The sequence below is a fragment of the Pinus tabuliformis genome, chromosome 6 (genome assembly GCF_031772625.1).
Source record: "Pinus tabuliformis cultivar Carrire ecotype Pingquan chromosome 6, CPIR1, whole genome shotgun sequence".
NCBI classification, from domain to species: Eukaryota; Viridiplantae; Streptophyta; class Pinopsida; order Pinales; family Pinaceae; genus Pinus; species Pinus tabuliformis.
The window spans coordinates 591,750,369-591,776,436 of record NC_142292.1 but is presented as its reverse complement, the minus strand read 5'-3'; the positions used below and the strand labels follow the sequence as shown (position 1 = coordinate 591,776,436).

Below are 26,068 nucleotides of genomic sequence, written 5' to 3'. Positions count from 1 at the left end.
ACTTCTGGCGACAGGTATACATCAATGACCTTCGACCGAAAGATTTTGCGTGGTGTTCGACGCCGAGTCCTTTATTCACACCACGTGAATTGTACTACAGTACCTTGAGGGTCATTATCATTATCGGTGATTCCTCTCGCGCTTGTTAACAGTTTACATCATTGACTGGTAATCAAGCGATGTCTTTCCATGTTCGACTTCAAAACATTTCTCACATGGATCAACTTGTACTTAGAGTGAAGATCAGATGAGATTGAAGACCCCGGATCTAGTTTCATCCATCCGGGCTGCGATATATATTCAGGAAAAATAAAGACATTGAAATGTACAGCATTGCAGCACAGATAATCATCCTACCAAAAGGATGATGACTTCATCAGAATCATCAGTCTACCATCAGACGATTGTCTATCCTATGTACATGAAAATGAATTTATAAAGCTGAGCATGGGAATGCCTGCCTCAGCTAGATCATGAAAACAGTATGAAGATAATGTATTGTATTGTATCTTATTACATTTCTCCTCCCCAGCATCAGAAGAACTTCGGATCCTCCTAATAAAGCATTTCACCCAATAAACGGCCTCATACTTTAGGGGGCAACTGTTATAGACATTTTTGTGCCTTACAGCTATAAGCATGAAATGTCCATAAACCAAGGGATCCTAAGTCCCTAAAAGTGTTGTTCCAGCTCCTAAAGAAACAAGGTCGACAAATTACAGCTTCTCCCAGAAGTTCTCCACCAGAAACTGCTCAAAACTAGTCAAAACAGGATCATTTCAAGTGCTCCACTAGCTGGCTGCGTTGCAAAGCACCCAAATACACTGGCTAGGTGCGTTGCAATGCACTTGAATGCACTACCAGGGTGCATTGAGCAGGAAATGACAAATGGCAGAGTCATTCAACGAGGTGGAGAGACAATGGAAGCTTCCAGAATCTTCTCCAATGACACTTGCCTCATTGAATTCGACCAGTGATGAGTAAGAGGCTCTCAGTCTCCAAGTGGAAGCAAGAACTGACAGAGAGAAGCCACTAATCAATTCATGAGCTGACTCATCCTCTTTGCATACATCTATATATGGATCCCTCACCAAGAGATCCAGAGGCTGGAATTTTGTACATTGCAGAGAATTGCTGTTGGTTTTGTGATAGATATCAGAGTATTGGGTGATTTATGCTTTGTTGGAGGTGAAGAAGGGATTCTATGCTGGGAGGTTGATGCTGGATCAGGAATCATCGGTTGTAACTCCTCCCGGATCTTCTTGTTTTATCAATAAAACTACTTGAGTTTCTCCTACATGCTTGTATATCTGATGTATGTTATATTTGTATGTTTAGTTTAAAACTGATCCTAAGCTTTTTATGAACATAAATCCATGTCTTTGTGTAGTTTCTCTCTTCTGTGAACTTGCAGGAACTTGGTGACGCTGGGCAAGTGAGGGAGCAGATCGGTGGAAGCCGGCAAAGAGAGGATAGATTGGATCGAACAACTAGTGCAAGACACAGGTCGGTTCATCTTAATCATCTTCATTTATAGTTCATAAAGAAGAATACAAGAGTAGTTTTCCTTGTTTGTTTCTGTGGTCACTGTCACAACCCTGTGGGATAGGGTCGTTCTGAATAGACACTTTTCCCGAAAACAAAGGTGGATTGCTTCGATAAGGCCATTGAGTTCCTGAATGATAATGGGGAAAAAAGAATTTTGTAGGGAAAGAATAAGCCTACATCTGTGAGGATGGTTACTACTATGCAGGCTAACTGTAGTTGTAGAAAAGGTTGTGTGATGTTTGCAATGCATATATATAATGACAAGGTTAAATATGTTGAGGATGCATAAATGTTGATGAGGTACCCTATATTGAATTAGTGTCAATATGTGTTTCCAGTAGAGATTCCAGAGTTACCTCCTCATAGGGAAGTAGATTTCTCTATTGAGTTCGTGTTAGGGGTAGCATCAACAACGAAAATGCCTTAGAGGATGAGTACCCAAAAGCTAGTAGAGTTGAAATTGCAGTTAAAGGAGATGCTTGACAAGGGATACATTAGGCCAAGTGTATCACCTTAGGGTGAACCAATGTTTCTCCTAAAGAAGAAAAATGGTACTCTTATATTGTGCATTGATTACAGGCAGCCGAACAATGTGACAATCAAGAACAAGTACCCATTACCGAGGATTGAATATTTGTTTGATTCGTTAAAGGGAGAAGCAGTGTTCTCTAAGATCGAGTTGAGATTAGGATATCATTAGGTACGCATCCCAAAAGAGGATATATACAATACTTCCTTGAGAACAAGGTATGGGCATTATGAATTTGTTGTAATTCCATCCAGTTTGTCTAATTCCCCAGCTACATTTATGTGTTTCATGAATAGTGTGTTGCACCCTTATTTGCACAAGTTTGTTATTGTATTCATTGATAAGATATTGATATACTCCAAGAATGAAGAAGAGCATGTCAAGCATTTAGCAGCAGTGTTGAGATTTCTAAGAGAGAATCAATTGTATTCCAAGCTTAGCAACTGTAGATTCTTTCATACAAAGGTGCATTAGTTGGGACACATTGTTTCCAAGGAGGGCATAGAAGTAGATGCAAAAAAGATAAGGGCCATCATGGAGTGGGAAACTCCTAAGAATGTGGATTAAGTGAGATCATTCATGGGATTTGAAAGTTACTATAGGAGGTTCATTAGGAACTTCTCATGCATTGCATATGCTATGACATCATTGTAGAGGAAAGGTCAGAAATTCGAATGGACAAAAGAATAAGCAGCTAGTTTTGAGTAGCTGAAGTAGTTGTTGACCAATGGTCCAATCCTTAAGATGAAAAGTCAAAAAAAGAGTTTGTAGTGTGTACAAATGCATGTAAAAGAGGACTTGGTGGAGTCCTTATGCATGACGGATAGGTGGTGTGCTATGAGTTTAGGAAGTTGAATAAGCACGAGCAGAAATAAATGACTTGTGACCTTGATTTGCGAGTTTTTATTCATGCCTTGAAGATATGGATACATTACCTTCTTAGCAGGATATTTTTATTGATGAGAAATCACAGTGGGTTGAGATACTTGTTCGACCAGCTAAATCTAAATGCTAGACAAGCTAGATGCTTGGTTACACTTAGTGAGTTTGACTTCGAGATTAGATACATTAAGGGAAAGGAGAACTGGGTTGCAAATGCTCTTAGTAGGAAGTTATAGGTCAATCATATAGCAACTATAATTTCTTACGGGACATAGTTACATGATAGGATCTTGTATGCATGACAGCGGGATGACAGGTATATGGTGATTATGCATAGGTTATAGCAAAATACAGGTATAGGTATATGTACAAGAACAGGTACATGTGATAATAGTGCACACTATCATCTCATGACAGATGGTTTGGTGAGATTCAAGTATAATATCTATGTGTCGAATTTCAGTGAGCTCAAGAAGTTTATCTTGAGGGAGTTTCATGTGAAGCCACACTCAGGTCACCTAGGGTATCAAGAAGACATTGATGGTAGTAAAGAAATTATACTATTGGCCAAATCTGAAGAAGGAAGTGGCAGAGTTCGTGGCTAGATGTTTGGATTCTCAGCAGGTAAAGGTGGAATGTAAGCATTTAGGTGGTCTACTACAACCTATTCCAATTTCGAAATGGAAATTAGAGGTCATTTCCATGGATTTAATTTTAGGTCTTTTGAGAATAGTGATACAACATGATTCAATTATGGTCGTGGTTGACAAGTTGATAAAATTAGCTCACTTCATTCAAATAAATACTACATATTCATCTAGTGAATTGGCATAGTTTTTCATCAGAGATATCGTGAGATTACATGGTGTTCTAGACAAGATTGTTTCAGAAAGTGATGCAAAGTTCACTTCCAAATTTTGGAAGGAGATGTTTGTTGGTTTGGGTAAGGATTTGGCCTTCAGTACAACCTATCATCCAAATATAGATTGACAGACAGAGAGGGTCAACAGGATCTTGGAGGATATACTTAGGATGTACGTGATGCACGAGAAGAGAATATGGGAGGATTATATTCTATTGGTTGATTTTTCTTACAAAAATGGTTATCAGGAGTCATTTAGGATGAATCCTTTCAAGGCATTGCGTAGGCAAAGTTGTAATACTCCCATCAGCTGGAGTGATCCAGTGAATAGGGTACTTACTGGACCAGATATGTTGGCATACATGGAACATGAAACGTAGGTTATAAAGAAGAATCTAAAGGTAGCACATGATAGAAAGAAGTGTTATGCAGACTACCAAAGGGCATTCAAGTAGTTTCAGGTTGGGTCGCATGTGTCTTTGTGCATCAATCCTAAGAAGAGTTCTTTGAGGATTGGATCATGTGCCAAATTGGCACCACAATATGGCAAGCCTTTTGAGATCCTTGAGAGGATTGGACTAGTGGCCTATCGATTTGCACTACCTCTAGCAGTGAAATTCCATGATTTTTCCCATGTCTCATTTGATAAAATATGTGTCAAATATGTTGATCATGTGATTGAATGGTTTGTATTGCGGGTCGATCCAGAAGGAAAGTTCTAGTTGGAACCATAGCGAATTTTCCAGAGAAATATTCTCATGCTCTAGAACCAAGCAATCGAGTAGGATAAAGTGCAGTGGAAGCACTTTGGGCTCGATGAATCTATATGGGAGATGGAGGATCAGATGCAGGCTATGTATCCTTCCTTATTTGTTGGCTTAGAAGATGTTTTGGTATATGTCTTTGGTATAAGTTTTTCATACATGTTTCAGTGTTGTTTGGTATATGTATATATGTATATGGATGTAAATATTGCCATGAGCTATGTTATAAAGCTCTAATAAGAAGTATGGTTATTATCATGTCATGTTGTCATGATGCTTTTCTTTTGAGCAGATCATTCATTGTAAATACTACAATGAGATAAGTAATAAAGCTCCATGGGAAGTATGTTTTCTTTTCAATGGTTTCACTAAGGTTTTCATGTGGCTTAACACCAAGGACATTCTTCCCCAAGGGGGGGGAGGGGGGGTCTGTAACAACCCTTGGTTAAAATTTCATGTAATAAAGGTTAATAAAGAAAAAATATAACCACTATTAAGGGACACCTATTCCAAGTTGAATTTTGGGGAAAGACTTCCTAGTGGGCATCACTAGTTGTGTTTGTGGCTAAGGTAATTTGCAAAGGAAATGGATAAGGCTTTGCAAAGGAAAAATGGCATTTTGGCACATTTATTTATGAAAATAATGGAAATTTGGAGAAAAGGAAGGTGAAAGGCCATGGGTTTCATGTGAGGAGGTAAATCAAGGAAAATAATGGAAAATGAAGAAAATAGAGGCCTCATTGATAAAAAGGCTTTCGGGGATTAGTTTGTAGCCTTTTTTTGGTGTTAGCTTTTGTCGGTTCAGTTTTGGACCTATCTCATTATTCTCTCTCTCACACTCCTGGACACTTAGAGTTTTCTTGGAGTACGCTAGATATGGAGCAAGGAAGGAAAAAGTAAGAAAATGAAAGGAAGGAAAGACAATATCAAGCAAGGAAGAGCAATATCAAGTAGTGTTGGTAGGAATAATTGCAGTAGCATATTGCATGTGTGGTTTCCTAGCTAGTTTGACATGCATGGATTTTCATGTTGGTATATGACTCTCTTGATGTATGTGGCATGATTTTGTCAGGTTATGCTAGTTTTTTTCAGCCTTGCCTTGCCTTTTTCTGGGTAGCCATCGTGTGATGGGATTTTTTTCTTAGTTTTGAGCTTTGGAATTGGCGGATGGTTTTGAAATACGGGGCAGAGGCGGTCTCAAGAAAATTTCCCAAAGGCCTAGGAATCACTTGACCGATTTTGGCAAGATACACAATAAAGCCTGAGGGTGGAGTCTTGGCTTAGGGAATAGTGTTCCAATGAGGATTGTGGTAAAGCTTGAGAGACTAGTGTCTTAGTTTAGGGCCTAGTGATCTGGTGTGGATAGTGCTAAAACCTAAGAGACAAGGAGACAAAAAATTACTCAAGGATAGTGATGGAGTCTTGAGGCATTCCAAGCTCAGTTTGGTTTTGTGATCTCAGTGCCATTTTTGGTGATATCACAGTTTGGTGAGGGTGGAGGTGGTTTAACCTCTAGATTCCCTTGGTTTGATTGGGCTGGTTTATCCATGAGATCCCACATTAATGCTTGGAATATGACACATGGGTGACTGGGTAAAAGAAATATTTGGTTTAGCCATGTCTACAGTTGGGTGGTATGTGGAGGTCCTGACCCTAGTCGGCTTTTCCTATGTTTAATAAAATCTAAGCTCCCTTTACTTTTTACTTGTTAATATGTGGATTTAATGGTTGTTATCTCATTGTTATTTACATGGTTTAAATGTTGGTTATAAGCATGGTTATATGACTGGTTATTGTCATGGTTATTTCATATATTTACTTGTAATTGAAAGGTTAATGGATGCAACACCTAATTGATGTCAAAACAGTTAAGGGAACACAGTGTTTATTCTTCTTGACAAGTTCCACATGAGTTATCAATCATTTATGCTATGTCCCATATTCATTTCATGTAGATTACATTGATGCCAAGTGTTTGACAAAATGTCAGTCCTGGTTAGGAATGGATAGGCCTAGTCTCAGAGTCATTTTTGATTTGTAAGTCTTGACACTATGTAAATTATGGATTCTAAAAGTGTCATTGAGTCCAGGGTAGTCATCCCAGCTCAGGGCCTATAAAACTGGCTCAAATCCTGAAGATGCAAGCACATCACTGGGAAGAAATGTCCCTGGGTGCATGAAAACCCATGTTGTGGGAGCATCTTGAGCCTCCTAGATGCATGCTTTTACATATCAAGGGAGAGTCTGAGGATTTATTGGTCTAAAAACTCAGTGGGACCCAATGGCTCATTACCTGAGTGGTTGGGATTGTTCCTGGGAGCCTTACTGCTGATGTGGAAAGTTTGTATGCTGTGTTTTCATCGATTACACTTCCTTATGGTGACTTAGGATGTCGAATCATATCATAGTAACTTTTTGTCAAATGTTTACCATGGTTGGCTGGTTACTTGGGTAGATGTGGGAGGAGGGCATTACAAAATCCCTTAGCTTGAGCTCTTGTAGTAAACATTATACCTTGTCTCTCTTTCTCCCGAATATTAATAGCAGCTTTCTCGAAATTCAATCATTGTAGGTTATGGAGTGTTAAACCCGAAGTAAGTTTCAATGGTGGTTGTTTTATATTATCTTGTTTGAATGAAAAGTGACTAAAAATGTTGAATGATGAGAAATAGGAAACATAAGAATTTAGTTAATTACAAATAGTTTACATTTTTGAAAAGCAAACATTTCATAAATGTGAGAATTCTATTTAATAAGAAAGGTTAAGTATTTTTTTCTTGGTTGAATTATTGTAACAGACAAATCAATCCATGTCAATAATAATTCTTCTGTGCTTATACTAAAATAAATGCATATAGTGCAAACAATCAAATAGGATTAGAAATCAACATTTATAATAAAATCAATGCATATGTTGTAAGAAATCAAATAGATTACAAATCAACATCTACACTCAAATAAATGCATCCGGTGTAAGAGGTCAAATACGATTAGAAACCAATGCATCCAATTCAATCAATGAAATAGGATTATCAATGAAGATCTACACTTAAATAAATGCATTTATTTCAATGAAAAACTAAAATATTCATGGATTTCTAAATCCAACTTCTTTTACCTTTTTTAAAATCATTACTTCCTCTTCCTCTATCAGTAATAATGTTCAATATTATATAGCTATATAATATATGTGTTTGTATTTGTGTGGTTCTTTCTTATTGCCTCTCCCCTCCCCATCTCTCTCTCTCTCTCTCTCTCTCTCCCCCCACTATATATACATCTATATTTCCCTCCATCTCTCCATCGTCTCTCTATCTCACCCACCCAAACACACATTCTCTCTCTTTATGAGAGACCTACACATTTATTTCCTCTTATGCAATTAGGGGTATCTTATCCCATTAATAAGAAATTTTTATGCTGAGAGGTGCTCTAAAACGCAATATAGGGGATATGTGTAGGCATAATGTATGTAAGTATGTATGTATGTCAACATTTTTAAATTTTAGATCAATATTTTGAATTTATTAAATATAAAGGATATTAATATTAATCCAACATATTAATATTAATAGGATAGAATGTTAGTAGTTTAGAAAGGTATATATTAAATCCCCTTCAAGCCCTCCTGTCCATCGATTCATCCCCTAGTTGTGGCCCAGTCAATCACTCATGATGAAAATACATGATGAAAGAAATAAAAACGCGGGTCACACAAATGGAAAAACTATTAACTCTTACTATGAATAGAACATCAAAAGTTGGCGAAAGTTTTACCAAATATTCAAAAAATATCATTCACATGCAATCAGTCTCATCACATATGTAGAGTGGATGTCTCTATACATGAGAGAACCCATGAAAAAATAATCCCTTTCACCATCTAGGATAACTTAAGTTTAAATTTCTAAGATGAAATCACAACAAAATGATTTAGTGAAAGAAAAGTAGGACGTGGTGAACTAATTTTATCATCTATTATTGAATTTACATAACCCTAATAAATTATGGAACAATATGGTGGGGAGTGGAACCTTCTCAACCATAAACAAAAATTGCTACTACTACATGAACTCGTCGTAAAAAAAAATCATTTGATGGCATCATAATGTCTACCCTATTTCATATAAATTAGGCAGTATTTAGATTTTTGGAACCATTGAGAAATACAGGAAGTATGATAATAATGGTGGTAAGAGACAAGAAGTCAAAATTCATCTTCATATTTTATCAAATCATAACATGTCACGCAATATAACAATCGTTTAGGCTTAAACTTCCATAATTTTCCTATGCACTATATGTGTATATACCCATGGAAACAAAATTTAAAAAGATTTATCAGTTCTATTTTTACGCCGTAAGGCGTGGCGTTTCCATTTGAAATGAATTGCCCCCGCCGCCACCCTGTTCTATTGCTGACCGTCGATTTGTGGTGTTAGACGATTGAATGAACTGTGATCGTTGATCCAAAACTGTTCAACTGAACGGTTAATGAGGAAGCGAAACTGAACGGTTAATGAGAAAGCGGAAGCGGGACGGACGCACCGCCAGCTTCGCAGCTGATATGTGCTTGGCTCGCACTGCCAACTAGGGCTCTGCCTGGACTCGACCTCTGGTTTTGCTGTCAATCTTGTTGTTGGTAGGGTGTGAAGACACAGACAGTACGTCGTGCAGGCGGCGGAAGATCGCGCGTTCGAATTCCAGTAATTTATGTGTTACTACTGGTGTCATGAATTTCATATGTTTTCCCCTTTTATTTTCCTTATCGATTTCGACCATATTATGATAACTGGGGTTGGAGTTATTATAATTATCCTGAATCACCGACGGGTTTGTTTGCATTGCACATTCTTCTGTAAATACTGCAGATGTTAGGAGAAACCTTGAGTGTTATTGAGGTACTGGTTTTCATATGTTTTCCCCTTTTATTTTCCTTATCGATTTCGACCATATTATGATAACTGGGGTTGGAGTTATTATAATTATCCTGAATCACCGACGGGTTTGTTTGCATTGCACATTCTTCTGTAAATACTGCAGATGTTAGGAGAAACCTTGAGTGTTATTGAGGTACTGGTTTCTATTCCGGGTTTTGTTAGAGAGGCTGGAACTCGGGTTTTACTCTTTATATCACGCATTGAAAATCCCTTTGTGGCGAAGTTTAGTAATATTACTGTATTTTACTGCACTTGGAAAACTGTTAAATTGTGTGCTGAAGATTACAAGTGATGGAATAAACAATTCCTTTCATTTTATTCTGATCAGCGAAAACAATCGCTCCCTGGCTTCGGAAAATATGCTCTGGTGTCGATGGTTGAACTGCATAATACGGACTTTCTTTGGCTTACGACACAGGCCTGTTAGGTTTCTATTTTGCACGAACGTAACCCCATCCTTTTTGACATGTCCCCATCCTTCCTTTTTGACGTGCCATTTGAATGGGGCAGGGCACAACCAGAACGGAACCCTGGCGGATGGCTTAACTCACCAATGGTCCATTAGAAACAACCCGAAATTGTGTTATAAGTGGCGTTAAAAGTTTTGGAAAATGCTAATTTTGATTGTTGGTATCTTTTGCTCAACAGTTGGTTGGTATGACTTCTGTCCTTCTGCAGAAGGACAGTAAATCTGTCATCAAAGATTAGACTGACCCTGCAACTGTGGAATTCCCTGTCAGGTAAAACCCACATGTTAACATGCACTAAGCTTCCTAGCTGCACCGCAAAGCACATTCAGTTTCGCTTGGGGGGCAGGTTTGAGGAGTAATGATTCCACCAAATTCTTCTGCAGCTTGCACCCTTCTTCAGCACATTTTGACGTGTCATTATGGTGGGGTGGACCACATTTAGAATGAAACAATGGGAGATGGTCTAATGTTCTGTCAACCTCACCAGCGAACCAATGTCCTGTTGGTGAATCCACACTTGATTTTGGAAAAAAAGAAACCTAATATTGTCTTCTGTGATCAAGGTAATGTCCTTCCTCAGGCAGAATCCACACTTGATTTTGTAAAAGATCTTAAGAGTAGCAACTGTGGAATGCAGAGAGAGTTAAGGAGTTTGGATGTGCTCCTGGCATGCCATGTGATATAGAACTTTAAATGCTTAATTAGTGCAATAAGTTAAAACATGATATGTTCTCGGAGCCAACTTAGATTAATGAAAATCTATGGAAGCAGGGGCATTGAAATTGGATAGCATAAAGAGACTGGGATCTCTTTGATTGCACTTATGTAGAAGCCATATAATTCTGACATGAAGCACACAAAGATTTTCTGGCACCAACCAAAAGAAGCACCAACCTCCTAAAATGATTTTCTGGCACCAATCAGGATGAGGCACCAACCTCTTAAGAAATATAGGCACCATCTTGATAAATGCTTAATAGAATTCCTTGATGATGACTTTAGCTTAGTTTTGTACTGCTCCTCTATTCTGTTTATGTTTTGCAGTGAGATAAATTTCTGCCTTGATCTACTTTTTTTTCTTTCAAATATCATTTTCATCTTAAAATAAATCTAAACTCCTAAAAACAATGCTCTGTAATTAAAATTCCCATCAATCAAATGGAACTATAAATTCCAACAAAGTTCTTACTAGATTTAAAAAGAATTTGTAGAGTTTTACACTATTTAACTCACTTCTTGACACTTCATTAATCATCGACCATGCATTTGTAATTAGTCCATTTGCGTACTAAAAAGTCATCGAGCCTATCAACAAACTCATCCTTGCCACCATGCCCTCTTCATCCTATAATTCTTGAAACCAGGAGCAGAAATTACAGTAAAATAATAGTGAACTGCCTAAATTTGGACTCCGCATAGATCAGAGCCCAGGTTTGGGCCTCAATAAAAGGAAGGCCTCGTACACAGAGAGAACTGCAAGAAAAAGGTTTCCATTTAGATATGAAAGAAACTAACATACATGTCTGCAATATTCCACCCTAACTTCAGATTCCAGCACACCACCTTCACAAATAGTGAGACCGGGCCAGCAGAACAATGCCAATGCAGAATCACTGATAAAAATACCATATGCAAAGCACAGAAAATAATCACAGAAAACAGAAGCTTATAAACCCATCTGTAGCATCCACCCATGCTATTATGACAATTGGCAACAGATGGGTGGGGCACTAGGCCATGGATAGGAATTCGATTAAGCCAAGGATGGATACTCACAGATGGGAATGGTATTAGGCAAAAGATAGATATTCATACATAGGTATCCAACCCTGATTAAGAATGGAAATCATAGATGGGTATATGCTTGCATTCTGAGATAGTCATATTACAGACTGGGGATGGAAATTCAGAGTTGGGTATGAATGGGACCAAGTATGGAACTTTATAAATTGGTAGACTGCCAGAAACCTGATAATTATATTTTATAGACTGATTAAACATAAAACTTTGATTGAGACATCAATTAGATTATTAGACTATGCCAAGGATGGATATAGAAAGATGGGCATGATATTAAGTTAACTGGGGATGGATATCCAGAAATGGGTAGTGCATTAGGCTGAAGTTAAACAAATTTAGGATCCACTGAAGCAAGTTTTGTATAGACTGATTCATATTTGTGTAGTCACTTTATAAAATCCATTTGAAACCCAATCTTTTAGGTAAACAGGGTCTATATTAGCTAAAATGCACCTTCAAAGATAGAAAGAAACTACAACTCACTCGACAGCAAATATTAGTAGTAAAGGAACATGGAAAGCCCATTTCCACTGCTCAAGCACTGATCAGTTTATTTATTTGGCACTGAGAAGCAGACATGAATCCGACTTGAATGAACAGGGCGACTGATGTTTGTACCTTTAAAAGCGCCTTGTGTGGGGAAAATTCCTAACATCTATTGGACACCATCTATGATTTGTCATTGAAAAGGAATTCCTGGTGGAGGTGATGTGGGCCTTCTGAAAGAACTTTGAAACCTACATTGCCTCTACGGCTTTATGAATGCTTTCTTCTAAAGGCGATGGGGTATAGTCGTTTCAGTAGTCCAATCTTTTCATGGTTTTTTGCCGAAATGAATCAATCAAATTCCCATAATCCGCTGTTGGACCCCTAACTTGTGGCCAGTAAGCTCTCACCAATCCATCCCTTGGTTACAGTGCAGATTTTACTATTCGGTCTATTTCAGGGTCTACCCTAAGTTTAGTTCAAACGCCCCGCATTTCCTGTGAATTTTTGTTTCAATTTTCTAGAAATCCGAAACACTGACTCCATCCCAGAACATTTGAAATTTTGTGCAACTGCTAACTACCCCATGGGGATTCGGGGATCTCTAAAATTATCGCGATGCCAGATATTTCAAATCAAGTAAGGTATCAAAAACTGTAAATCGATAATCCGAAGAAACTGATACGTCTCAGTGAGCGTTTAGATTATCCGAAAGAAACTTAAACGTCTCAGTGAGCGTTTAGATTAGGGCTCTATTTCATGAGGTTGACAAAGTATAGTATAGATAAAATGCTGCTTTTTTCTTACCCGATAGGTGAGATTAATAAACGATTTTACCTTGATATACTTGTAATTTCTATTGATTTGAGTGGCTGGTTTCATTGAACATCATCAAGTACATTAGTTCACAGGAAACCCAAAAAGATGAGATGTTCATTGTCGTTGAGTACATCATTACAATACATTTGGTGGAACTTTCACTTTGTGGGACAGTCTTTTCGTTGCTTAAGAGGCCCACACCAACCCTCATCTACAAGATGTCAGGGTTTGTCTGAGTAAAAACATGAATTGTGTGTTTGACCTTTCCACATTGGTAGGTAATTGATGTTTTGATAGATAGAAGATGGACGCAGAAACATTTTGTTTTTTTTTTTTTTCCCTTTGTAATTTGGCGATATGATTTTTTTCATGAGACAGTGATGGGCTTTTATTTAAATTGTATGTTTTAATCCTAAAATGAATTTAGTGTCTTTTTTGTAAATTTATATCATAAAACTATAATTTTCTGATTTGTAAAATAGATAAAATATAAATAAATTTACTCTAAAAATAACAAACAAAAAAAATATGTAAGCAGAATACAAAATATATAATACTGAATATATTTGAATGTGGATGCAAATATATTTGAATTATCAGTCATTTGCACAAAACCGAGGGACATATTATGTAAGCTGAATATATAATATATAATACTGAATATATTTGAATGTGGATGCAAATATATTTGAATACAACTCGAATTATCAGTCATATGCACAAAACCGAGGGACATAGTGCGAAGAAATAATTAGAAGTGGTTTTCAGTGCAATGTATTTTTGTGTAACGCGCTTCTGGACATGTATGCAAAATGTGGAAGCATAGACAAGGCAAATGAAGTTTTCGACAAAATACATGGAAAAGATGTGGTTTTATGGAATTCAATGATTGCAGGATATGCAATGCATGGATGTGGCAAGGAGGCCTTGAAACTATTTCAAGAAATGCAACAATCTGGTATGAAACCGGACAGTGTTACCTTCGTCAATGTGTTGTCGGCATGCTGTCATGCAGGCCTAGTGGATGAGGGCCGAAAGTACTTTAATTCTATGAGTCAATGTTACCAGATCACACCTGTGATAGAACACTATGGCTGCATGGCTGACCTTGTTGGCCGTGCTGGGCACCTGGAAGAGGTTAAAGACTTGATAAGCAAAATGCCAATAACCCCTGATGCTACAGTCTGGGGGTGTTTGCTTGGTGCCTGTATCATACATAACAATACAGAGTTAGGAGAATACGCTGCAGAACACCTTTTTGAGTTGGATTGGAAAAATGCAGCAACTTATGTTGTGCTCTCAAATATCTATGCTTCAGTGGGCCGATGGGATGGTATTGAAAAGCTGAGAAAAACCATGAAAGATAGGGGGATTAAACCAACGGCTGGATGCAGTTGGATTGAAGTCAACAAGCAGGTGCATGCTTTCCTTGCACGAAATGGGTTGCACCCGCTATAACATAAAAAGCTGGAACTAATCCATGGTCACAAAATAATTTTAAGCAGAACATTGCAGCATGATTTGTCCAGCATGTTGTGGAGAATTAGAGATGAAGTTTAAAGGGCAGGGTATTCCTTTTTATGGAAAAGGCTTTGCCATTGGGAAGAAGTTAACCTGTTAACTCCAAAAATCAATAATAATACTCACGGTCCAAAAAGTGAAAATCAAACCAATATCTCCTACCAATTGGAGTAAAATTCAAATGCAGCTTTTCTAATGGAGGGGAAATATTCATGATTGATCTATGAAGAGCGAAATGATAGTTGGAGGTTATTGAAGTCTTCAAATTCAATCCTCGAGGAGCTGAATCAACAAATTCTTTTTGCAGCGAGATTTAAGCATATCTGGGTTTTAACTAACAACACTTGGGGACAGGATGTTGGGGATCTAATAAGGAAGAGAGCTCCCTTATTTGCACTACAGATGAAATTGTTCATTGCGTGCAAAAGATGGCCACCATTTTTAGCATGGATGATATCTTTTTGAACTAAAGGGCATTCAAAATAACAAGCAGTAATCAAAAGGCTAGGAAATGTTTTCCATGTATATACTTTAAGTGATGTGCTATTTGCTAGAATCTAGGCATTTTTTTCCCTTTTCTAACTCCTATTAGATGGCATTATAAATGATGCGCTATTCAGAAGAATCTAAATACTTTTTCCTTTTGTAACTTCAGAGTGAAGCCCTTGGAGAAGAATGAAAAGTTGCAACCAAGATGAGATTTATCTTCAATAATTGTTGTAAATGAATCAATATGAATTAAAATCTCTAAAATTGGTACGACTTCATTGTAGTGTACTTGTAATAAATATTGAGTATTCTTTCAGAGTATGGGCTTGTTTATGCAAATGTGAAATATCAACCCCTGAGTACTTTTAACCTCTCTTAATCATTTACAAGCATTTAGCGATACATCATGGATTAATCCAACCCGTGCACCATTTCGCTAGCACCTATGAGAGGCCACAGAGGCCATGTACAAGTTGTATATAGAAATCGATAGGCGAGATTAGTAAACAATTTTGCCTGTGACCCTCCCAGGAAAATTTGTAATTTCTATTGATGAGGTGTTGGCTTCGTTAGATCTCATCAATTATATTAGTTGATGGGATCCAAAAAGATGAGTTGTTGTCGATAACTTGATTAGCTCCAGAGATAACCTCCACAAACTGAGTTGGAGATTAATATTACATCATTGCAGTACTATGTTGCTTAGAGGGCACCTTTTCCAGACTACCAGTACACCATGGTAAATCCATGTCATCCCTCTGAAAGGCCAACTACAAGTTGTCTATGGAGCCCGATAGGTGAGATTAATAAATGATTTTACCTTGATATACTTGTAATTTCTATTGATTTGAGTGGCTGGTTTCATTGAACATCATCAAGTACATTAGTTCACAGGAAACCCAAAAAGATGAGATGTTCATTGTCATTGAGTACATCATTACAATACATTTGGTGGAACTTTCACTTTGTGGGACAGTCTTTTCATTGCTTAAGAGGCCCACACCAACCCTCATCTACAAGATGTCAGGGTTTATCTGAGTAAAAACATGAATTGGGTGTTTGACCTTTCCACATTGGTAGGTAATTGATGTTTTGATAGATAGAAGATGGACGCAGAAACATTTTGTTTTTTTTTTCCCTTTGTAATTTGGCGATATGATTTTTTTCATGAGACAGTGATGGGCTTTTATTTAAATTGTATGTTTTAATCCTAAAATGAATTTAGTGTCTTTTTTGTAAATTTATATCATAAAACTATAATTTTCTGATTTGTAAAATAGATAAAATATAAATATATTTACTCTAAAAATAACAAACAAAAAAAAATATGTAAGAAGAATACAAAATATATAATACTGAATATATTTGAATGTGGATGCAAATATATTTGAATACAACTCGAATTATCAGTCATATGCACAAAACCGAGGGACATAGTGCGAAGGAGTTGATAAATATGTTTAATATTTTTTTATTTTATAAAATTTTTATTATTATATTAAATAAAAACTTATTATTATATATATATATATATATATATATATATATATATATATATATATATATATATATATATATATATATATATATATATATATATATATATATATATATATATATATATATATATATATATATATATACGCCGTAAGGCGTTTCCATCTGAAATGAACTCCCCCAAATGCCCTTCTGTCCTAATCGTAGCCGTTAGATTTTTTGTTAGACGATTGAACAAAAATCATCCGTCTAATTTAATAAAAAATGTTTTAAAACATTAAAATACCCTTAAAAAAACTCTGCTCGACATCTGTGCGCTTTTTACGGAGGAGTTACAGGTAGAGTCCATTTGAATTCTTAGTGGAGTTTATGGCAATGAACAATGCTCTCCGCTCCACATATGTGCGCTTTTTACGTAGGAGTTCCAGGTAGAGTCCGTTTGAATTCTTCATGGAGGTTATGGCGATGAACAATGACGCCACTAGAATGCTCACAAGGAGAGAATTCCAGCGAAAGGAGCTCAGAGAAATGTGGCGCTAGTGGCCTAAGGTCAATGGGAGCAGGCCCAGGGCTGTGGTGTTGCAGAGCTTCAAACCACCAATGTCGGAATGCCAGAGACATCCACCCTAGCTTTCAACAATGTCCATTCACATGTTGCTATTTTTCCACACACTACTATTATTTACAAAATATCCATATTCAAAATACACATAACTAATACTTTCAACTCTAACTCATTATCATCCACCCTTTCTTTCAACAATGTCCATTCACATGTTGCTATTCTTTCACAAACAATTATTATTTACAAAATATCCATTTCCAGAATACACATAACTAACTATTGCAATTGTAACTCATTATCATCCACCCTTGCTTTCAACAATGTCCATTCCCATGTCCCTATTATTCCCCACTCTATGCTATTCTTCCCCACTCTATACATGTCCCTATTCTTCACCACTCTATGCCTTACGGCGTTTCCTTTGCAACATAAGGTGCAAATGCTAGTTAGGATCCTATAAATATAACTAACATTTTATTTTATGGAATATTCTATCATTTCGTTTTCCCAATCCCAGGCATAGAATCAAGGTTACATGTTTTCATCGATTTCAAATGGGTTCATACTTTATATGGCTTCTTTCCCTGCCAAAAGAAAATTGACAAGTTTCCCAGTGGTTATAACAATGATGATTTCAACTAATAATAGTGATAGTGTATTTCATTAAATTTAGTTTTATCTTGATGCAATTATTTTAAAATTTTCTTGCTAATTAGTAAATCTTATAAAAGTTTGGTGGTGATGATGATGATTATATTTTTTCTTTTGAACTAATGAAGATGTTATTTTAATTGACAGTAAAATTTTCTTTTTGGAATTAATAAGGATGCTATTAAAATTATCTAGTTCTAAATTTAAAATGATTAAATTCAATGTTATAATAATTATTTAATTTTAAAGTGAAACCAATATCTATGAAAACTTCTTATTTATGAGATAAATAGGCTTCATAATTCACACCCACTCATGAGTCAAAGGTATTATATGATAAACATGCCGCATAGCTCCATCTATTATTCAGAAAAAAATAAATAAATAAATAAATAAATAAATAAAATAAATAAATATATATATATATATATATATATATATATATATATATATATATATATATATATATATATATTTTTAAGATTACTTTGGATTTGATATATAAAAAACTCTTATTGATGAGATAAGAGACCCCTAATTGCATCAAGAGGAAATAAATGTGTAGGATTCCCATAAAGAGAGATGATGTGTTTTGGTGGGTGAGAAAGAGAGACAAAGGAGTGATGGAGCTATGCCACATGTTTATATATATATAACGAGAGAGAGAGAGAGAGAGAGAGAGAGAGTATTATCTAATATTAAACATTATTAACCATAGAGGAAGATGAAGTAAGGATTTTACAAAAGGTAAAAGAAGTGGGATTTAGAAATAGATGAATATCTTGCTTTTTCATTGGAATAGATGCATTGATTTCAATGTATCTGTTGATTCCCAATCCTAGTTGATTGGTTGCAATGGATGCATTGATATAATTGATGTTGTTGATTTCTAATCTTATTTGATTTCTTGCACTAGATGCGTTGATTTCATTGTAGATTTTGATTTCTAATCCTATTTGATTGATTACACTAGATGCATTGATTTTGGTGTAAATGTTGATTTCTAGTCTTATTTGATTTCTTGAACTATATGCATTTACTTTAGTGTTGTTTTTTATTTTTTATTTGATATCTATGCTTCAGTGGGCCGATGGGATGGTATTGAAAAGCTGAGAAAAACCATGAAAGATAGGGGGATTAAACCAACGGCTGGATGCAGTTGGATTGAAGTCAACAAGCAGGTGCATGCTTTCCTTGCACGAAATGGGTTGCACCCGCTATAACATAAAAAGCTGGAACTAATCCATGGTCACAAAATAATTTTAAGCAGATCATTGCAGCATGATTTGTCCAGCATGCTGTGGAGAATCAGAGATGAAGTTTAAAGGGCAGGGTATTCCTTTTTATGGAAAAGGCTTTGCCATTGGGAAGAAGTTAACCTGTTAACTCCAAAAATCAATAATAATACTCACGGTCCAAAAAGTGAAAATCAAACCAATATCTCCTACCAATTGGAGTAAAATTCAAATGCAGCTTTTCTAATGGAGGGGAAATATTCATGATTGATCTATGAAGAGCGAAATGATAGTTGGAGGTTATTGAAGTCTTCAAATTCAATCCTCGAGGAGCTGAATCAACAAATTCTTTTTGCAGTGAGATTTAAACATATCTGGGTTTTAACTAACAACACTTGGGGATAGGATGTTGGGGATCTAATAAGGAAGAGAGCTCCCTTATTTGCACTACAGATGAAATTGTTCATTGCGTGCAAAAGATGGCCACCATTTTTAGCATGGATGATATCTTTTTGAACTAAAGGGCATTCAAAATAACAAGCAGTAATCAAAAGGCTAGGAAATGTTTTCCATGTATATACTTTAAGTGATGTGCTATTTGCTAGAATCTAGGCATTTTTTTCCCTTTTCTAACTCCTATTAGATGGCATTATAAATGATGCGCTATTCAGAAGAATCTAAATACTTTTTCCTTTTGTAACTTCAGAGTGAAGCCCTTGGAGAAGAATGAAAAGTTGCAACCAAGATGAGATTTATCTTCAGTAATTGTTGTAAATGAATCAATATGAATTAAAATCTCTAAAATTGGTACGACTTCATTGTAGTGTACTTGTAATAAATATTGAATATTCTTTCAGAGTATGGGCTTGTTTATGCAAATGTGAAATATCAACCCCTGAGTACTTTTAACCTCTCTTAATCATTTACAAGCATTTAGCGATACATCATGGATTAATCCAACCCGTGCACCATTTCGCTAGCACCTATGAGAGGCCACAGAGGCCACGTACAAGTTGTATATAGAAATCGATAGGCGAGATTAGTAAACAATTTTGCCTGTGACCCTCCCAGGAAAATTTGTAATTTCTATTGATGAGGTGTTGGCTTCGTTAGATCTCATCAATTATATTAGTTGATGGGATCCAAAAAGATGAGTTGTTGTCGATAACTAGATTAGCTCCAGAGATAACCTCCACAAACTGAGTTGGAGATTAATATTACATCATTGCAGTACTATGTTGCTTAGAGGGCACCTTTTCCAGACTACCAGTACACCATGGTAAATCCATGTCATCCCTCTGAAAGGCCAACTACAAGTTGTCTATGGAGCCCGATAGGTGAGATTAATAAATGATTTTACCTTGATATACTTGTAATTTCTATTGATTTGAGTGGCTGGTTTCATTGAACATCATCAAGTACATTAGTTCACAGGAAACCCAAAAAGATGAGATGTTCATTGTCGTTGAGTACATCATTACAATACATTTGGTGGAACTTTCACTTTGTGGGACAGTCTTTTCGTTGCTTAAGAGGCCCACACCAACCCTCATCTACAAGATGTCAGGGTTTATCTGAGTAAAAACATGAATTGGGTGTTTGACCTTTCCACATTGGTAGGTAATTGATGTTTTGATAGATAGAAGATGGACGCAGAAACATTTTGTTTTTTTTTTTCCCTTTGTAATTTGGCGATATGATTTTTTTCATGAGACAGTGATGGGCTTTTATTTAAATTGTATGTTTTAATCCTAAAATGAATTTAGTGTCTTTTTTGTAAATTTATATCATAAAACTATAATTTTCTGATTTGTAAAATAGATAAAATATAAATATATTTACTCTAAAAATAACAAACAAAAAAAAATATGTAAGAAGAATACAAAATATATAATACTGAATATATTTGAATGTGGATGCAAATATATTTGAATTATCAGTCATTTGCACAAAACCGAGGGACATATTATGTAAGCTGAATATATAATATATAATACTGAATATATTTGAATGTGGATGCAAATATATTTGAATACAACTCGAATTATCAGTCATATGCACAAAACCGAGGGACATAGTGCGAAGGAGTTGATAAATCATTCTTAAAATTTATGTTTAATATTTTTTATTTTATAAAATTTTTATTATTATATTAAATAAAAACTTATTTTATATATATATATATATATATATATATATATATATATATATATATATATATATATATATATATATATATATATATACGCCGTAAGGCGTTTCCATCTGAAATGAACTCCCCCAAATGCCCTTCTATCCTAATCATAGCCGTTAGATTTTTTGTTAGACGATTGAACAAAAATCATCCGTCTAATTTAATAAAAAATGTTTTAAAACATTAAAATACCCTTAAAAAAACTCTGCTCGACATCTGTGCGCTTTTTACGGAGGAGTTATAGGTAGAGTCCATTTGAATTCTTAGTGGAGTTTATGGCAATGAACAATGCTCTCCGCTCCACATATGTGCGCTTTTTACGTAGGAGTTCCAGGTAGAGTCCGTTTGAATTCTTCATGGAGGTTATGGCGATGAACAATGACGCCACTAGAATGCTCACAAGGAGAGAATTCCAGCGAAAGGAGCTCAGAGAAATGTGGCGCTAGCGGCCTAAGGTCAATGGGAGCAGGCCCAGGGCTGTGGTGTTGCAGAGCTTCAAACCACCAATGTCGGAATGCCAGAGACATCCACCCTAGCTTTCAACAATGTCCATTCACATGTTGCTATTTTTCCACACACTACTATTATTTACAAAATATCCATATTCAAAATACACATAACTAATACTTTCAACTCTAACTCATTATCATCCACCCTTTCTTTCAACAATGTCCATTCACATGTTGCTATTCTTTCACAAACAATTATTATTTACAAAATATCCATTTCCAGAATACACATAACTAACTATTGCAATTGTAACTCATTATCATCCACCCTTGCTTTCAACAATGTCCATTCCCATGTCCCTATTATTCCCCACTCTATGCTATTCTTCCCCACTCTATACATGTCCCTATTCTTCACCACTCTATGCCTTACGGCGTTTCCTTTGCAACATAAGGTGCAAATGCTAGTTAGGATCCTATAAATATAACTAACATTTTATTTTATGGAATATTCTATCATTTCGTTTTCCCAATCCCAGGCATAGAATCAAGGTTACATGTTTTCATCGATTTCAAATGGGTTCATACTTTATATGGCTTCTTTCCCCGTCAAAAGAAAATTGACAAGTTTCCCAGTGGTTATAACAATTATGATTTCAACTAATAATAGTGATAGTGTATTTCATTAAATTTAGTTTTATCTTGATGCAATTATTTTAAAATTTTCTTGCTAATTAGTAAATCTTATAAAAGTTTGGTGGTGATGATGATGATTATATTTTTTCTTTTGAACTAATGAAGATGTTATTTTAATTGACAGTAAAATTTTCTTTTTGGAATTAATAAGGATGCTATTAAAATTATCTAGTTCTAAATTTAAAATGATTAAATTCAATGTTATAATAATTATTTAATTTTAAAGTGAAACCAATATCTATGAAAACTTCTTATTTATGAGATAAATAGGCTTCATAATTCACACCCACTCATGAGTCAAAGGTATTATATGATAAACATGCCGCATAGCTCCATCTATTATTCAGAAAAAAAAAAAAAAAAAAAAAAAAATAAATAAATAAAATAAATAAAAATAAATAAATATATATATATATATATATATATATATATATATATATATATATATATATATATATATATATATATATATATATATATATATATATATATATATATATATATATATATATATATATATATATATATATAATTTTAAGATTACTTTGGATTTGATATATAAAAATATCTTATCTATGATATAAGAGACCCTTAATTGTGCCAAGAGGAAAATAAATGTGTAGGCTTCCCATAAAGAGAGACGATGTGTTTTGGTGGGTGAGAAAGAGAGACAAAGGAGTGATGGAGCTATGCCACATGTTTATATATATATAACGAGAGAGAGAGAGAGAGAGAGAGAGACAGAGACAGAGAGAGACAGAGAGAGAGAGAGAGAGAGAGAGAGAGAGAGAGAGTATTATCTAATATTAAACATTATTAACCATAGAGGAAGATGAAGTAAGGATTTTACAAAAGGTAAAAGAAGTGGGATTTAGAAATAGATGAATATCTTGCTTTTTCATTGGAATAGATGCATTGATTTCAATGTATCTGTTGATTCCCAATCCTAGTTGATTGGTTGCAATGGATGCATTGATATAATTGATGTTGTTGATTTCTAATCTTATTTGATTTCTTGCACTAGATGCGTTGATTTCAGTGTAGATTTTGATTTCTAATCCTATTTGATTGATTACACTAGATGCATTGATTTTGGTGTAAATGTTGATTTCTAATCTTATTTGATTTCTTGAACTATATGCATTTACTTTAGTGTTGTTTTTTATTTTTTATTTGATATCTATGCTTCAATGGGCCGATGGGATGGTATTGAAAAGCTGAGAAAAACCATGAAAGATAGGGGGATTAAACCAACGGCTGGATGCAGTTGGATTGAAGTCAACAAGCAGGTGCATGCTTTCCTTGCACGAAATGGGTTGCACCCGCTATAACATAAAAAGCTGGAACTAATCCATGGTCACAACATAATTTTAAGCAGATCATTGCAGCATGATTTGTCCAGCATGCTGTGGAGAATCAGAGATGAAGTTTAAAGGGCAGGGTATTCCTTTTTATGGAAAAGGCTTTGCCATTGGGAAGAAGTTAACCTGTTAACTCCAAAAATCAATAATAATACTCACGGTCCAAAAAGTGAAAATCAAACCAATATCTCCTACCAATTGGAGTAAAATTCAAATGCAGCTTTTCTAATGGAGGGGAAATATTCATGATTGATCTATGAAGAGAGAAATGATAGTTGGAGGTTATTGAAGTCTTCAAATTCAATCCTTGAGGAGCTGAATCAACAAATTCTTTTTGCAGCGAGATTTAAGCATATCTGGGTTTTAACTAACAACACTTGGGGACAGGATGTTGGGGATCTAATAAGGAAGAGAGCTCCCTTATTTGCACTACAGATGAAATTGTTCATTGCGTGCAAAAGATGGCCACCATTTTTAGCATGGATGATATCTTTTTGAACTAAAGGGCATTCAAAATAACAAGCAGTAATCAAAAGGCTAGGAAATGTTTTCCATGTATATACTTTAAGTGATGTGCTATTTGCTAGAATCTAGGCATTTTTTCCCTTTTCTAACTCCTATTAGATGGCATTATAAATGATGCGCTATTCAGAAGAATCTAAATACTTTTTCCTTTTGTAACTTCAGAGTGAAGCCCTTGGAGAAGAATGAAAATTTGCAACCAAGATGAGATTTATCTTCAATAATTGTTGTAAATGAATCAATATGAATTAAAATCTCTAAAATTGGTACGACTTCATTGTAGTGTACTTGTAATAAATATTGAATATTCTTTCAGAGTATGGGCTTGTTTATGCAAATGTGAAATATCAACCCCCGAGTACTTTTAACCTCTCTTAATCATTTACAAGCATTTAGCGATACATCATGGATTAATCCAACCCGTGCACCATTTCGCTAGCACCTATGAGAGGCCACAGAGGCCACGTACAAGTTGTATATAGAAATCGATAGGTGAGATTAGTAAATAATTTTGCCTGTGACCCTCCCAGGAAAATTTTTAATTTCTATTGATGAGGTGTTGGCTTTGTTAGATCTCATCAATTATATTAGTTGATGGGATCCAAAAAGATGAGTTTTTGTCGATAACTTGATTAGCTCCAGAGATAACCTCCACAAACTGAGTTGGAGATTAATATTACATCATTGCAGTACTATGTTGCTTAGAGGGCACCTTTTCCAGACTACCAGTACACCATGGTAAATCCATGTCATCCCTCTGAAAGGCCAACTACAAGTTGTCTATGGAGCCCGATAGGTGAGATTAATAAATGATTTTACCTTGATATACTTGTAATTTCTATTGATTTGAGTGGCTGGTTTCATTGAACATCATCGAGCACATTAGTTCACAGGAAACCCAAAAAGATGAGATGTTCATTGTCGTTAAGTACATCATTACAATACATTTGGTGGAACTTTCACTTTGTGGGACAGTATTTTCGTTGCTTAAGAGGCCCACACCAACCCTCATCTACAAGATGTCAGGGTTTATCTGAGTAAAAACATGAATTGGGTGTTTGACCTTTCCACATTGGTAGGTAATTGATGTTTTGATAGATAGAAGATGGACGCAGAAACATTTTGTTTTTTTTTTTGCCTTTGTAATTTGGCGATATGATTTTTTTCATGAGACAGTGATGGGCTTTTATTTAAATTGTATGTTTTAATCCTAAAATGAATTTAGTGTCTTTTTTGTAAATTTATATCATAAAACTATAATTTTCTGATTTGTAAAATAGATAAAATATAAATATATTTACTCTAAAAATAACAAACAAAAAAAAATATGTAAGAAGAATACAAAATATATAATACTGAATATATTTGAATGTGGATGCAAATATATTTGAATTATCAGTCATTTGCACAAAACCGAGGGACATATTATGTAAGCTGAATATATAATATATAATACTGAATATATTTGAATGTGGATGCAAATATATTTGAATACAACTCGAATTATCAGTCATATGCACAAAACCGAGGGACATAGTGCGAAGGAGTTGATAAATCATTCTTAAAATTTATGTTTAATATTTTTTATTTTATAAAATTTTTATTATTATATTAAATAAAAACTTATATATATATATATATATATATATATATATACGCCGTAAGGCGTTTCCATCTGAAATGAACTCCCCCAAATGCCCTTCTGTCCTAATCGTAGCCGTTAGATTTTTTGTTAGACGATTGAACAAAAATCATCCGTCTAATTTAATAAAAAATGTTTTAAAACAT

The 26,068-nt window shown here is 35.1% G+C and overlaps 1 pseudogene; it reads left to right on the top strand.

Annotated features, from left to right (window-relative positions):
- The first annotated feature begins 13,901 nt into the window (after window positions 1-13,901).
- LOC149259951 (pentatricopeptide repeat-containing protein At4g02750 pseudogene) lies at window positions 13,902-14,558 on the top strand (annotated as a pseudogene).
- Window positions 14,559-26,068: the final 11,510 nt, after the last annotated feature.